General features: G+C 39.8%; 2 non-coding genes across 2 annotated transcripts; one reads left to right on the forward strand and one right to left on the reverse strand.

The window, feature by feature from the left end:
* The first annotated feature begins 5794 nt into the window (after positions 1–5794).
* On the forward strand, positions 5795–5900 carry LOC130984177 (small nucleolar RNA R71). The gene has a single exon (XR_009088127.1). It is a non-coding gene; the product is annotated as a small nucleolar RNA R71 (small nucleolar RNA).
* Positions 5901–14983: 9083 nt separating this feature from the next.
* Positions 14984–15091, reverse strand: LOC130932221 (small nucleolar RNA R71). The gene has a single exon (XR_009067381.1). It is a non-coding gene; the product is annotated as a small nucleolar RNA R71 (small nucleolar RNA).
* Positions 15092–17057: the final 1966 nt, after the last annotated feature.

Genomic DNA, 17057 nt, shown 5'->3' on the forward strand with positions numbered 1-17057 from the left:
ATGATCAATTCACCTCTGTCAACATCAATCACAGCCTTTGCTGTGGCTAGGAAGGGTCTGCCAAGGATGATAGATTCATCCATGCACTTCCCAGTCTCTAGGACTATGAAATCAGCAGGGATGTAATGGTCTTCAATCTTTACCAGAACATCCTCTACAAGCCCATAAGCTTGTTTTCTTGAATTGTCAGCCATCTCTAGTGAGATTCTTGCAGCTTGTACCTCAAAGATCCCTAGCTTCTCCATTACAGAGAGAGGCATGAGGTTTACACTTGACCCTAAGTCACACAGAGCCTTCTTAAAGGTCATGGTGCCTATGGTACAAGGTATTGAAAACTTCCCAGGATCTTGTCTCTTTTGAGGTAATCTCTGCCTAGACAAGTCATCCAATTCTTTGTGAGCAAAGGAGGTTCGTTCTCCCAAGTCTCATTACCAAATAACTTGTCATTTAGCTTTATGATTGCTCCAAGGTATTTGGCAACTTTCTCTTCAGTGACATATTCATCCTCTTCAGAGGAAGAATACTCATCAGAGCTCTTGAATGGCAGAAGTAAATCCATTGGAATCTCTATGGTCTCAGTGTGAGCCTCAGATTCCCATGGTTCCTCATTAGGGAACTCATTGGAGGCCAGTGGACGTCCATTGAGGTCTTCCTCAGTGGCGTTCACTGCCACTTCCTCCTCTCCTAGTTCGGCCATGTGGACCATGTTAATGGCCTTGCATTCTCCTTTTGGGTTCTCTTCTGTATTGCTTGGAAGAGTACTAGGAGGGAGTTCAGTAACTCTCTTACTCAGCTGTCCCACTTGTGCCTCCAAGTTTCTAATGGAGGACCTTGTTTCAGTCATGAAACTTTGAGTGGTTTTGATTAGATCAGAGACCATGGTTGCTAAGTCAGAGTGGTTCTGCTTAGAATTCTCTGTTTGTTGCTGAGAAGATGATGAAAAAGGCTTGCCATTGCTAAACCTATTTCTTCCACCATTATTGTTGTTGAAACCTTGTTGAGGTCTCTGTTGATCCTTCCATGAGAGATTTGGATGATTTCTACATGAAGAATTATAGGTGTTCCCATAGGGTTCTCCCATGTAATTCTCCTCTTCCATTGAAGGGTTCTCAAGATCATAAGCTTCTTCTTCAGATGAAGCATCCTTAGTACTGCCTGGTGCATTTTGTATTTCAGACAGACTCTGAGAAATTAAATTGACTTGCTGAGTCAATATTTTGTTCTGAGCCAGTATGGCATTCAGAGTATCAATCTCAAGAACTCCTTTCTTCTGATTTGTCCCATTGTTCACAGGATTCCTTTCAGAAGTGTACATGAATTGGTTATTTGCAACCATTTCAATTAGTTCTTGAGCTTCTGCAGGTGTCTTCTTCAGATGAAGAGATCCTCCAGCAGAGCTATCCAATGACATCTTGGACAGTTCAGACAGACCATCATAGAAATACCTATGATGCTCCATTCAGAAAGCATGTCAGAGGGACACTTTCTGATCAAGTGTTTGTATCTTTCCCAAGCTTCATAGAGGGATTCTCCTTCCTTCTGTCTGAAGGTTTGGACTTCCACTCTAAGCTTACTCAATTTTTGAGGTGGAAAGAACTTTGCCAAGAAGGCATTGACTAGCTTTTCCCAAGAGTTCAGGCTTTCTTTAGGTTGTGAGTCTAACCATATCCTAGCTCTGTCTCTTACAGCAAAAGGGAATAGCATAAGTCTGTAGACCTCATGGTCAACCCCATTAGTCTTGACAGTGTCACAGATTTGCAAGAATTCAGCTAAAAACTGATGAGGATCTTCCAATGGAAGTCCATGGAACTTGCAATTCTATTGCATCAGAGAAACTAATTGAGGCTTAAGCTCAAAGTTGTTTGCTCCAATGGCAGGGATAGAGATGCTTCTCCCATAGAAGTCGGGAGTAGGTGCAGTAAAGTCACCCAGCACCTTCCTTGCATTGTTGGCATTGTTGTTGTTTTCGGCTCCCATGGGTTCTTCCTGTTTGAAGATTTCTGTTAGGTCCTCTACAGAGAGTTGTGCCTTAGCTTCTCTTAGCTTTTGCTTCAAGGTCCTTTCAGGTTCAGGGTCAACCATGACAAGAATGCTTTTGTCTTTGCTCCTGCTCATATGAAAGAGAAGAGAACAAGAAAATATGGAATCCTCTATGTCACGGTATATAGATTCCTTGAGGTGTCAGAGGAAAAGAAAAATAGAAGGAGAGGTTGAAGAATTCGAACTTATCAAAAGAGATGGAGTTCGAATTGTTCCTTAAGGAATAGTGTTAGTCCATAAATAGAAGGATGTGAGAAGAGGGGAAGAAATTTTCGAAAATTAAGTAAAAGATTTTAAAAACATTTTGAAAAATAGTAATTGATTTTCGAAAACTAAGATTGGAAAAAAAATCAAGTGATTTTTGAAAAAGATTTTGAAATTAGAAATAAAAAAGATATGATTGAAAACTATTTTGAAAAAGATGTGATTAAAAAGATATGATTGAAAAGTTATGGTTTTAAAAAGATATGATTGAAAAGATATGATTTGAAAAACAATTTAAAAAGATTTGATTTTTAAAAATTAATGACTTGGCTAATAAGAAAAGATATAATTCAAACATTAAACCTTTCTCAACAGAAAAGGCAACATACTTGAAATGTTGAATCAAATCATTAATTGATAGCAAGTATTTTTGAAAAAGGAAAGAAATTGATTTTGAAAACATATGATTGAAATGATTTGATTTGAAAAAGATTTGATTTTGAAAAATGTTGAAAACTTGATAAAAAAATTTGAATTGAAAACAGAATCTTCCCTCTTGTGCCATCCTGGCGTAAAACGCCCAGAATGGTGCACATTCTGGCGTTTAACGCCCAAAGCACTACCCTTTTGGGCGTTAACCGCCCAGCCAGGCACCCTGGCTGGCGTTTAAACGCCAGTTTGCCTTCTTCACTGGGCGTTTTGAACGCCCAGATTTTTCTGTGTAATTCCTCTGCTGTATGTTCTGAATCTTCAATTCTCTGTATTATTGACTTGAAAAGACACAAATTAAAAATATTTTTGAATTTTTAATGATGAGGAATAATCAAAATGCAACTAAAATCAAATAACAATGCATGCAAGACACCAAACTTAGAAGTTTGTATACTACTAACACTAACAAAATGAGAATGCATATGAGAAACAATAAAACACTCAAGACAAGAGAATTTAAAGATCAGAACAAGGAAATCATCAAGAACAACTTGAAGATCAATGAAGACACATGAATGAATTCGAAAAATGCAAGAAGAAAAAAAACATGCAATTGACACCAAACTTAAAATGAGACACTAGACTCAACAAGAAACATAAAATATTTTTGGTTTTTATGATTTTGTAATTTTTTTGGATTTTTTCGAAAATTAAGTGGAAGAAGAAAATAAAGATATCAAAATTCCTAATGAGAATTCCAGGAATCATGCAATGTTAGTCTAAAGCTTTAGTCTAAAGAAATTAGACATGGCTAGCCAAGCTTCAGCAGGATATTGCATTCAAGAGCTAAATTGATGAGAATCAATCAGGTTTGGTGATGATAAGAGCATCACCTTGAAACACTAGAATTCATTCTTAAGAACTCTGAAGAAAAAATACCTAATCTAAGCAACAAGATGAACCATCAGTTGTCCATACTCGAAACAATCTCCGGCAACGGCGCCAAAAACTTGGTGCACGACATTGTGATCATCAATGGCGCTATCAACATGGTACGCTCAATTGCAATCTCAACTCTTTATTACAACTTCGCACAACTAACCAGCAAGTGCACTGGGTCGTCCAAGTAATAAACCTTACGCGAGTAAGGGTCGATCCCACGGAGATTGTTAGTATGAAGCAAGCTATGGTCACCTTGTAAATCCTAGTCAGGAAGATTCAAATGGTTATGGATGATATGTGAATAAAACATAAAGATAGGGATACTTATGTAATTCATTGGTGAGAATTTCAGATAAGCGAATGGAGATGCTTTGTCCCTTCCGTCTCTCTGCTTTCCTACTGTCTTCATCCAATCCTTCTTACTCCTTTCCATGGCAAGCTGTATGTTGGGCATCACCGTTGTCAGTGGCTACAGTCCCGTCCTCTCAGTGAAAATGTTCAACGCACCCTGTCACAGCACGGCTAATCATCTGTCGGTTCTCAATCAGGTTGGAATAGAATCCATTGATTCTTTTGCGTCTGTCACTAACGCCCAGCCTTCAGGAGTTTGAAGCTCGTCACAGTCATTCAATTATTGAATCCTACTCAGAATATCATAGACAAGGTTTAGACCTTCCGGATTCTCTTGAATGCCGCCATCAATTCTAGCTTATACGACAAAGATTCCGATTAAGGAATCCAAGAGATAAACATTCAAGCCTTGTTTGCTTGTAGAACGGAGGTGGTTGTAAGGCACGCGTTCATAAGTGAGAATAATGATGAGCATCACATAATCATCACATTTATTAAGTTCTTGAATGCGAATGAATATCTTGGAATAAGAACAAGCTGAATTGAATAGAAGAACAATAGTAATTGCATTAATACTCGAGGTACAGCAGAGCTCCACACCTTAATCTATGGTGTGTAAAAACTCCACCGTTCAAAATACATAAGAACAAGGTCTAGGCATGGCCGTGAGGCCAGCCCCATGATCTAAGATAGCATAAAACTACTCAAAGATAGCTACCCAGATGAAAATACAATAGTAAAAAGTCCTATTTGTAGAGAACTAGTAGCCTAGGGTTTACAGAAATGAGTAAATGACATAAAAATCCACTTCCGGGCCCACTTGGTGTGTGCTTGGGCTGAGCATAGAAGCATTTTCGTGTAGAGACTTCTCTTGGAGTTAAACGCCAGCTTTTGTGCCAGTTTGGGCGTTTAACTCCCATTCTTGTGCCAGTTCCGGCGTTTAACGCCGGGCAGTTTTGAGCTGATTTGGAACGCCGGTTTGGGCAGTTTTGAGCTGATTTGGAACGCCAGTTTTTAAGAATGAATTCTAGAGTTTCAGATGATGCTTTTATCATCACAGGAGCTAGTTGATTCCCATCAATTTGGCTATTGTATATAATATCCCACTTGGAATTCCAGCTTCTTGATTGCTTCCCCCCGATTCTTCAAACTGGCTCTCACCTCCTTTTTGAACACCTTATTGTCTTGAATGTCTTTGCATATGCTTTCAAGTAAGGTTTCAATCTTAGAGATTCTGTCATCAAATGATGGTATGTTGGGGGTAGAGGTAGAAGAGTGAGATATATTGCTGTGGTTTTGTTGGTATGTCCTCTGTGTGAATTGTTGGGGAGCCGTGTTGTTAGGGTTGTGACGTCTCTGATCTTGGCCTTGGTCTTGTTGATTCCCCTACCCAAAATTTGGGTGATTCCTCCATCCAGGGTTGTAGGTCTTGGAGTATGGATCATGGTTGTATCTAGGTGAATCCCCAATGTAGTTGGCTTGCTCCTGAGTGCCTTCTTCCTCTTCACTTGCTTCCTCTTGAGTTGAAGTGGTGATTGCTGCCACTTGACTTCTCTCCATCTTCTTGGTGAGGTCAGCTAGCTGCTTGGTGATGAGCTTGTTTTGAGCAAGCAGAGCATCTACATTGTTCAGCTCCATTACTCCTCTAGTGTTCCCTCTTTCAGAAGCATAGAAGTAGTCATTCTCAGCTACAGTTTCAATGACATCTATGGCTTCCTCAATGGTCTTCTTCTAGTTCAAAGAACTTCCAGATAAATGGTCTACGACTTTCTTAGATTCATATGAGAGTCCTTCATAGAAGATATGCAGCTGCACCCATTCATTGAACATATCAGATGGACATCTCCTTGTTAGGTCTTTAAACCTCTCCCATGCTTCATATAGAGTCTCACCATCTTGATGCTTGAAAGTTTAGACCTCAGCTCTCAGCCGATTGACTCGTTGTGGGGGGTAAAATCTTGCTAAGAACTTATTCATAACATCATCCCAAGTTGTCAAGCTCTCCTTTGGAAAAGACTCCAACCACTTGGTTGCCTTGTCTCTGAGAGAGAATGGGAACAACAACAGTCTATAGACGTCTGGTTGAATGCCATTGGACTTCACTGTGTCACATATTCTCAGGAAGGTGTTTAAGTGTTGGTTGGGGTCTTCTTAGACACCTCCACCTTTTGGATGCTACTTCCGCAATTCCCTAGGTTTGGGTTGATGTAAGAGCCCAAGACTCTTCTATCTTCCCCACCAGGATTTGCTCTACCTCCTCCACCAAGGTTGTGAACCTCTTCCTCACGATGGTACTCCATGGTTGTTTCAAAGTATTCTTCACAGTGTTCCTCCTCTTCTTCAGCACCCACTACACGTTTTTCTTTTGCCTCCCTTCTTAATCTTAAGAAGGTTCTCTCAGGTTCAGAATCAAAGGAAGTTGAAGCTCCGCTTCTTCTCCCTGTCATACAAACCCACAGATTACAAGCAAGAAAAGCAATGCAGAAAGTATCTTGTTAGAATAACTTGTTAGTGTCAGTGATACAATATATCAAACAGTTAGTGGGTTAGTGAACTGAATTGTAAATAGCAAAGAAAAACTCAGAAACAGGGGATGGGAAGAATTAAACTAAGACGGAAAGCAAATTAACCAAACAAAAAATTAAATCAAACAAAATACAAATGCTCAATCTAGTGATCCTCTAATGTAATCATTGTCGATGCACAGTCAATCCCCGGCAACGGCGCCATAAACTTGATCTGGGTAAAACTTGTCTCTCAACAAATTCCCATTCGGCAAGTGTACCAAATTTGTCGTCAAGTAAAAACTCACAATAGAGTGAGGTCGAATCCCACAGGGATTGATTGATCAAGCAACTTTAATTAGAGGAATGATCTAGTTGAGCGAATCCATGAATAGAGTTGATAATTGCAGAAATTAAAATGGCGAGAAAGTAAATGACTGAAAGTAAATAGCAGAATTGTAAATGGGAATGGGGGAATTGCTCATAAAAGTAAATTGCAAAAATTAAAGAGAATGGGTAAGATCAGAAATGGGGAGTTCATTGGGCTTAGGAGATGTTGCATTCTCCGGATCAATTTCATTTTCATCTCTTCCTCAATCAATGCACTCATTGATCTCCTTGGCAATCTTAAGTGATTGAATCACAATTTCTTGCAATTCAATCTCTCAAATCTTGATCAATAGCCAATTCCTTGGTCAATTGCTCATGAGAAGAGATGAAGTGTGGTCACTGATTATACCACATGCTTTCAAGTAAAATCAAAAGGAAAGATAGAAGAAGAATAAGAAAATTAGTATTGATCCATCAAATTACAACAGAGCTCCCTAACCCAATGAAAGGGTTTTAGTTGTTCATAGCTCTAGAAATCAAAATCAAAGATGGAGAATACATGATAAAGCTAGAAGTACAAAGAAAGTAAATACAAAGTGTAGTTCTCTGTCCTAGCTCCTTCAAAAAAGCTCCTTTCTCTTTCAAAACTACTCCTATATATACTACTCTTCTCAGCTTCTAGTTAGCTCTTCAAGTTTTGGGCCTCTGGATCTTTGAGCTTGAAGCAGTTCCTTTCTTCAATTGGGCTTGGCTTACTTGCAGAGAGAAAATGTGAAGTGGGCATAGACTTTAGCTCAAGACGTTAGGGGTATTTAACATTTAGTGAAAATACAAGTTCGAGAACGTTAGTGACACTTAACATTGTCACTAACGTTGCCATGCACCCCTTTGCCTCACGTTAAAGCCCACGTTAACTAGGTTAACGTGGCTTTTAACATTGCCTTGTTAGCCTTCGAGAACGTTAGTGACACTCAACATTGTCACTAACGTTCAAGTGTGCCCCTTCTTGCTTCACGTTAAAGCTCACGTTAACTAGGTTAACGTGGCTTCTAACATGGCTTTTGCCAACCTTCGAGAACGTTAGTGACACTCAACATTGTCACTAACGTTCAAGTGTGCCCCTAGGTCTCACGTTAGAGTCCACGTTAACTAGGTTAACGTGGCTTCTAACGTGGCCATTCTTAGCCATCCCAACGTTAGTGACAATGTTGAGTGTCACTAACGTTGGCTCATTCTTCATTCCTCATCGTTAGCTTCCACGTTAACCAAGTTAACGTGGAAGTTAACGTGGCTCTTGGGGGTTGTGTGGTTGCTCCAACGTTAGTGACAATGTTGAGTGTCACTAACGTTGTCGACAACTCTCCATCTCTTACGTTAGCTCCCACGTTAACCAAGTTAACGTGGGAGTTAACGTGGCTCTTTGCACCGTAGGCCAACGTTAGTAACAGTGTTGAGTGTCACTAACGTTGGCTTCTCTTCCCCTTTTAACGTTAGAGGCCACGTTAACTAGGTTAATGTGGCTTCTAACGTGGCCATTTGTGAGCAATTGCCAACGTTAGTGACAATGTTAAGTGTCACTAACGTTGGCTCAACTTCTCTTCTCCACGTTAGAGTTCACGTTAACTTAGTTAACGTGACTCTTTAACGTGGGCATTGGTGGCTTTTGAGAGTGTTTTTGGCAATCACTTTTCTCATTAACTTTGCAAGTTACCTCCCATTCCTTGCTTCCTTTGGTCCTGAAATCAAGCAATAGAGTGCATCAAAGTTCTAGTCCAAGTCATGAGTAATGCTATATACAATTTTGTCATTAAAATCATGCAAAATCCTCATGAAACAATGTAAAATGCACAATGTATGCTTGAATCAAGGTCTGAGTGAATATTTGCCCAAAACTAACTTATTTCCTAAGAAAATGCATGAAATTACCTAAAAATAGTAAAGAAAAGGTCAATGAAACTGGCCAAAATGCCCTGGCATCACAACACCAAACTTAAAGCTTGCTTGTCCCTAAGCAAATAATGGAACAAGAGAATGATGAATGGAATCTCCAGAGAAATGAGTCATTCTTGTGGAAGTCATATTACTGATTTTATGGTGGTTTCATGCATAGCAACTTAGGTTCATTCCACTACTGGCTTTCAGACCTTTATCATCTCCTAAAATACTCACTTTGTTATATCCCATGAGACCTTTATTTATTGATCCTTTTATTGTTATTTCCGGGGCTGTTTGTGTTATTTAGGCTAAGTGTTTTGTAAGGGGGCAACTCTTTAGGATAAGCTTTCAGCCAACACTCCCGAACCAGTTGGTTCAAGGTGCTAGGTATTGAAGCACCCCTAAGGACTTATTTGCTCAAGTCTCTCCCCCATACATACACACCACAGGCATATAGTTTATTTATTTTCTTTCCTTCAGACCTTGGTGTCCAGCACCTCTTTAGGTTACTAAATGCTCTGTGGTGAGGGTTACTCTTGATAGTGGATTTTCAGCTGATAATCCCGAGTTACTTAACCCAAGTTACCAGGTGATAAAGCACCCCAATGAGCTTATTCATCCAAGTAGATCCCCCACACAGGAGCACCACAGACACATGTCTTAAGGTAAACCATTGGTGCCTAGCCTTATTGCTTACTCTTTTTCTTTTGTTTTTCACTTCCATTGTTCTTTCCCTTTTCTCTTATTAGGATCTTGTTGTTATCTTAGTCTCATGGGTATATCAAAAGTAAAGCATTCAGGATAGATAGTTGTCATCCTAACTTTGTGGTTGATCCAACTTAGCTAACTTATGACTACCCCCAAAGATTTATGAATGCACTTCCACATTATGAACTCTACTCTGGTCTTTCAAAACATAAACATTCTCTCTTCATTTAATTCTAAGGACAAACATACAATAAGTAAAGATACAAATGCAGTAACATAAAGGCTAGCAAGCATTGACTTCTTAATCATAAAATTCAGAATGCATAATTGAAAGTTGTCTAGCTAATATGGAGGCATGTCCTATTTCATACAAGATCCTCCTTATTGATAATATAAACTAAAAAAAAACAAGAAAGGAGCTCCACCACCTTTTACTCATGTGATTGCTCATGCTCCCCTCCATGCTTGTCCTCTTGGTGTTTTTCTTGATGCTTGTGCTCCCACTCCCTTTGCTTTTTCCAAGTAGTTTCTTCCAGAAGCCAGCATCTTCCATTTTTTTCTTCAGAGTTTCCTTCTGCTGTTTCACCTTCCCTTCTTCTCGTTCAACAAACTCTTTTTGGACCTCCTCATATGTGGGAATGGCATAATGTAGGTGGTGCATATTATCAGACATATAACTCAATCTGGCTTGAGTGTTTACACTGAATTCCTCTCTATGCAACTGCCTTCCTTCATTCAGCACGCTAAACTCATTAAATGATTTCATCTGAGCTAAGTGCCGCTGGTTGAGCTCTTGAAGGCATTTGTCTTGACGCTCTTGCCTCTCTGTTACTTGGTGTAGGGCTTGAGTGAGTTGTGAATATTGCTCCTGTTGCTGCTCCATGTGTTGTTTCTGCCACTCTTCTTATTGCTTCATCTATTTGGACTGCATGGCAAGTATTTGCTCTTGTCCCTCCATATGTTTCATCTCCAAATCCTCAATGGCATGTAAGATATGACTCATATTGAGGTTGGCTGGGTTGTGTTGCTCTTATTGTTGGTAATCTTCCTGATGATACTCCTCTTGATGAATTTCTTCCTGGGCTCTGTGCCTTCCTATATGTGGCCTTCTTAGTTGTTGAGCAAGTGAGGTGTGGACCATGCGCTCACGTGACCCGCTTCCCTGGGTTCACCCAGTCTGGACTACTGTCCTCAAATACTACCTTAGCCTTGTTGCACAAGCGGAGAATTGTGCTGGGGTACCAAAGCCTGGCACCCGAATCAACTTTCTCAGCCGACTCTTGAATCCCTTCGGCAATAAGCTCATGCACATTGATGATGCCATGACTTGAGTTATTGTTTTGAGGTGGGTTGAGGCTTCGGATAGATAAAGAGTGGGTTGGTTAAAATAATGCGTGATGAAGGGTTTTGATGACAAGTCATCTTAGCCTAGTTTCACTAGTCTTTTTCTTTTGTTTTCACTTGAATTATGCACTTTCTTGAGGCTTAAGCAAGCCAATTTAGGTAGATTTTCATGTTTCCTTTGATTAAATCAACCATAGATAAATTAATGCAATTTCATGAGGTTTGATGCCATAATTGGTACATATTAGGATAGAATGATCATCTCATGATTTCAAGCATAGCTTTGATGTGTTTGGTTGATTTATGATAGGTGAAGAAAGCTTGGAAAAGGATTGAAGTGAGAAGGAACGGCTAGAAGCTAAGAGAAGACAAGGAAACAAGTGAAATTGAACCAGGAAGAATGAAGTTGGAGTTGAAGTTAGCCCTCAAACGTTGGCACAAACTTTTGGACGAAAAGTTAGCCCCAACGTTAGCCCCCTAACTTGGAGGCTAACGTTGGAGATTTGAAATTCCTCCCAGGGCTTCCAACGTTAGCGCCAACGTTAGCCCCCTAACTTGGAGGCTAACGTTGGCATGAGGATTTGCTCCCAGGGTGTTGATGAGCGGATAATTTGTACGCTTTTTGGCATTGTTTTTAGTATGTTTTTGGTAGTTTTAGTTGAGTTTTTATTATATTTTTATTAGTTTTTAGTTAAAATTCACTTTTCTGGACTTTACTATGAGTTTGTGTGTTTTTCTGTGATTTCAGGTATTTTCTGGCTGAAATTGAGGGACCTGAGCAAAAATCTGATCCAGAGACTCAAAAGGACTGCAGATGCTGTTGGATTCTGACCTCCCTGCACTCGAAGTGGATTTTCTGGAGCTACAGAAGCCCAATTGGCGCGCTCTCAACGGCGTTGGAAAGTAGACATCCTGGGCTTTCCAGCAATATATGATAGTCCATACTTTGCCCAAGATTTGATGGCCCAAACCGGCGTTCAAAGTCACCTACAGAAATCCCAGCGTTAAACGCCGGAACTGGCACCTAAATGGGAGTTAAACGCCCAAACTGGCACCAAAATGGGAGTTAAACGCCAAGAAGAGTCTCTACACGAAAATTACTTCATTGCTCAGCCCAAGCACACACCAAGTGGGCCCGGAAGTGGATTTTTATGTCATTTACTCACCTTTGTACACCTTAGGCTACTAGTTTCTATAAGTAGGACCTTTTACTATTGTATTTTCATCTTGGTTCTTCTGGTTCCCTCTCTGGGGCCGAAACCAATGATCACTTTTGTTCTTATGTATTTTCAACGGTGGAGTTTCTACACACCATAGATTAAGGTGTGGAGCTCTGCTGTACCTCGAGTATTAATGCAATTACTATTGTTCTTCTATTCAATTCCACTTGTTCTTTGTCCAAGATATCACTTGTTCTTCAACATGATGAAGGTGATGATTGACGCCCATCACCATTCTCACTCATGAACAAAGTGACTGACAACCACTCTTGTTCTACAAGCATCTGAGGCTTAGTGAATATCTCTTGGATTCTTTAACCGGAATCTTCCTGGTATAGGCAGGACCTGATGGCAGCATTCAAGAGAATCCGGAAGGTCTAACCTTGTCTGTGGTATTCTGAGTAGGATTCAATGACTGAATGACTGTGACGTGCTTCAAACCCTGAGGGCGGGGCGTTAGTGATAACGCAAAAGAATCACTGGATTCTATTCCGCGCCTGATTGAGAACCGACAGATGAATTCCGCTATGCTGTGACGGAGCATATGCAATCGCTTTCACTGAGAGGATGGGGGGTAGCTGCTGACAACAGTGAAACCCTACACGAGTTTGCCATGGAAAGGAGTAAGAATGATTGGATGAAGACAGTAGGAAAGCAGAGAGACGGAAGGGAAGGCATCTTCATATGCTTGTCTGAAGCTCGTACACCAATGATATACATAAGTATCTCTATCTTTATCTTTATGTTATTTTCGTTCATCATCCATACCCATTTGAGTCTGCCTGACTGAGATTTACAAGGTGACCATAGCTTGCTTCATACCACCAATCTCCGTGGGATCGACCCTTACTCACGTAAGGTATTACTTGGACGACCCAGTGCACTTGCTGGTTAGTTGTGCGAAGTTGTAGTGATCACAATTTCGTGCACCAAGTTTTTGGCGCCGTTGCCGGGGATTGTTCTTGTGTATGGACAACTGACGGTTCATCTTGTTGCTTAGATTAGGTATTTATTTTCTTCAGAGTTCTTAAGAATGAATTCTAGTGTTTCAAGGTGATGTTCTTATCATCACCAAAGCTGATTGATCATCATCAATTTAGCTCTTGAATGCAATGTCCTGCTGAAGCTTAGCCGGCCATGTCTAATTCCTTTAGACTAAAGCTTTAGACTAACATTGCATGATTCCTGGAATTCTCATTAAGAATTTTGATACCTTTATTTTCCTTTTCACTTAATTTTCGAAAAAACCCAAAAAAGATTACAAAATCATAAAATCCAAAAATATTTTTTGTTTGAGTCTAGAGTCTCATCTTAAGTTTGGTGTCAATTGCATGTTTCTGTTTTCCTTGCATTTTTCGAATTTATGCATGTGTCTTCACTAATCTTCAAGTTGTTCTTGATGATTTCCTTGTTTTGATCTTTGAATTCTATTGACTTGAGTGTTGCATTCTCATTTTGTTAGTGTCAATGGTATACAAACTGCTAAGTTTGGTGTCTTGCATGCATTGTTATTTGATTTTAGTTGCATTTTTATTATTAAAAATCCAAAAATATTTTTAATTTGTGTCTTTTCAAGTCAATAATACAGGGAATTGAAGATTCAGAACATACTGCAGAGGAATCACACAAAAAAAGCTGGGCATTCAAAAATGCCCAGTGAAGAAGACAGACTGGCGTTTAAACGCCAGCCAGGGTGCCTGGCTGGGCGTTTAACGCCCAAAAGGGTAGTAGTTTGGGCGTTAAACGCCAGAATGTGCACATTCTGGGCGTTTAACGCCAGGATGGTGCTAGGGGGAAGATTTTGTTTTTCAAATCAATTTTTTTTAGGTTTTCAAAGTTTTTCAAAATCAAATCTTTTTCAAATCATATCTTTTCAATCAAATGTTTTCAAAATCAATTTCTTTCCTTTTTCAAAGATACTTACTAACAATTAATGATTTGATTGAACATTTTTTGCCTTTTCTGATAAGGAAGGTTTTATGTTTGAATCATATCTTTTCTTGTTAGGCAAGTCATTAATTTTTAAAATCATATCTTTTCAAATTGTTTTCAAATCATATCCTTTAAAATTGTTTTCAAATCATATCTTTTCAATTACATCTTTTTAAAACCAATCATATCTTCTTAACCACATCTTTTTCAAAATAGTTTTCAATCAAATCTTTTTAATTTCTAATTTCAAAATCTTTTTCAAAAATCACTTGATTTCTTTTCCACTTTGAATTTTCGAAAATTATCAAACAGTCTTTCAAAATGTTTTCAAACTTTTTAATGTAATTTTCGAAAATTCTCTTCCCTCCTTCCCACATCCTTCTATTTATGGACTAACACTATCCCTTAATGCAAAATTCGAACTCCATCTTCTTGGACAAGTTCGAATTTTCTACTTCTGTTTTCTACTCTTCTTTTCCTCTGACACTTCAAGGAATCTCTATAATGTGACATAGAGGATTCCACATTTTCTTGTTCTCTTCTCTTTCATATGAGCAAGAACAAGGACAAAGGCATTCTTGTTGAAGCTGACCCTGAACCTGAAAGGACCTGACCGAATTCTTCAAAGAAGAAGACATGGCAGCCGAAAACAACAACAATGCCAACAATGCAAGGAAGGTGCTGGGTGACTTTACTGCACCTACTCCCAACTTCTATGGGAGAAGCATCTCTATCCCTGCCATTGGAGCAAACAACTTTGAGCTTAAGCCTCAATTAGTTTCTCTAATGCAACAGAATTGCAAGTTCCATGGACTTCCAATGGAAGATCCTCATCAGTTTTTAGCTGAGTTCTTGCAAATCTGTGACACAGTCAAGACTAATGGGGTTGACCCTGAGGTCTACAGACTGATGCTATTCCCTTTTGCTGTAAGAGACAGAGCTAGAATATGGTTGGATTCTCAACCTAAAGAAAGCCTGGACTCTTGGGAAAAGCTAATCAATGCCTTCCTGGCAAAATTCTTTCCACCTCAAAAATTGAGTAAGCTTAGAGTGGAAGTCCAAACCTTCAGACAGAAGGATGGTGAATCCCTCTATGAAGCTTGGGAAAGATACAAACAATTAATCAGAAAATGTCCCTCAGACATGCTTTCTGAATGGAGCATCATAGGTATTTTCTATGATGGTCTCTCTGAACTGTCCAAGATGTCTTTGGATAGCTCTGCTGGAGGATCTCTTTATCTGAAGAAGACGCCTACAGAGGCTCAAGAGCTAATTGAAATGGTTGCAAATAACCAATTCATGTACACTTCTGAAAGGAATCCTGTGAACAATGGGACAAATCAGAAGAAAGGAGTTCTTGAGATTGATGCTCTGAATGCCATACTGGCTCAGAATAAAATATTGACTCAACAAGTCAATTTGATTTCTCAAAGTCTGTCTGGAATGCAAAATGCACCAAGCAGTACTAAGGATGCTTCATCTGAGGAAGAAGCTTATGATCCTGAGAATCCTTCAATGGAAGAGGTGAATTACCTAGGAGAACCCTATGGAAACACCTACAATTCTTCATGGAGAAATCACCCAAATCTCTCATGGAAGAATCAAGAGAGACCTCAACAAGGTTTCAATAACAATAATGGTGGAAGAAACAGGTTTAGCAATGGCAAGCCTTTTCCATCATCTTCTCAGCAACAGACAGAGAGTTCTAAGCAGAATACCTCTGACTTAGCAACAATGGTCTCTGATCTAATAAAGACCACTCAAAGTTTCATGAATGAAACAAGGTCCTCCATTAGGAATTTGGAAGGACAAGTGGGTCAGCTGAGTAAGAAAGTTACTGAACTCCCTCCAAGTACTCTCCCAAGTAATACAGAAGAAAATCCAAAGGGAGAGTGCAAGGCCATCAACATGGCCGAATTCTGGAAGGAAGAAGAGGCAGAGGACGCCACTAAGGAAAACCTCACTGGACGTCCACTGACCTCTAATGAGTTCCCCAATAAGGAACCATGGGAATCTGAGGCTCAAGATGAGACCATAGAGATTCCATTGGACTTACTTCTGCCTTTCATGAGCTCTGATGAGTATTCCTCCTCTGAAGAGGATGAGTATGTCACTGAAGAGCAAGTTGCTAAATATCTTGGAGCAATCATGAAGCTAAATGACAAGTTATTTGGAAATGAGACTTGGGAAGATGAACTTCCCTTGCTCACCAAAGAACTGGATGACTTGTCTAGGCAGAAACTACCTCAAAAGAGGCATGATCCTGGGAAGTTTTCTATACCTTGTACCATAGGCACCATGACCTTCAAGAAGGCCTTGTGTGACTTAGGGTCAAGTGTAAACCTCATGCCCCTCTCTGTAATGGAGAAATTAGGGATCTTTGAGGTGCAAGCTGCAAAAATCTCACTAGAGATGGCAGACAACTCAAGAAAACAAGCTCATGGACTTGTAGAGGATGTTCTGGTAAAGTTGAAGACCATTACATCCCTACTGATTTCATAGTCCTAGAGACTGGGAAATGCATGGATGAATCCATCATCCTTGGCAGACCCTTCCTAGCCACAGCAAAGGCTGTGATTGATGTTGATAGAGGAGAGTTGATCATTCAAGTGAATGAAAAATCCTTGGTGTTTAAGGCTCAAGGATATCCCTCTGTTACCATGGAGAAGAAGCATGAAGAGCTTCTCTCAAATTAGAGTCAAATAGAGCCCCCACAGTCAAACTCTAAGTTTGGTGTTGGGAGGCCACAACCAAACTCTAAGTTTGGTGTTGAACCCCCACATTCAAACTCTAAGTTTGGTGTTGGGAGGTTCCCACATTGCTCTGAGTATTTCTGAGGCTCCATGAGAGTCCTCTGTCAAGCTAATGACAGTAAAGAAGCGCTTGTTGGGAGGCAACCCAATGTTTTATAATTAACTATTTCCTTTTGTTATTTTATCTTTTTTGTAGGTTGATGATCATAAGAAGTCACAAAATCCATTGAAAAAGCAAAAACAGAATGAAAAAAAGGAAGAAAAACAGCACACCCTGGAGGAAGAACTCACTGGCGTTTAAACGCCAGTGAGGCTAGCAGTTGGGCGTTTAACGCCCAGTCTGGCACCATTCTGGGCGTTTA

Source organism: Arachis stenosperma, chromosome 5, assembly GCF_014773155.1.
Source record: "Arachis stenosperma cultivar V10309 chromosome 5, arast.V10309.gnm1.PFL2, whole genome shotgun sequence".
NCBI classification, from domain to species: domain Eukaryota; kingdom Viridiplantae; phylum Streptophyta; class Magnoliopsida; order Fabales; family Fabaceae; genus Arachis; species Arachis stenosperma.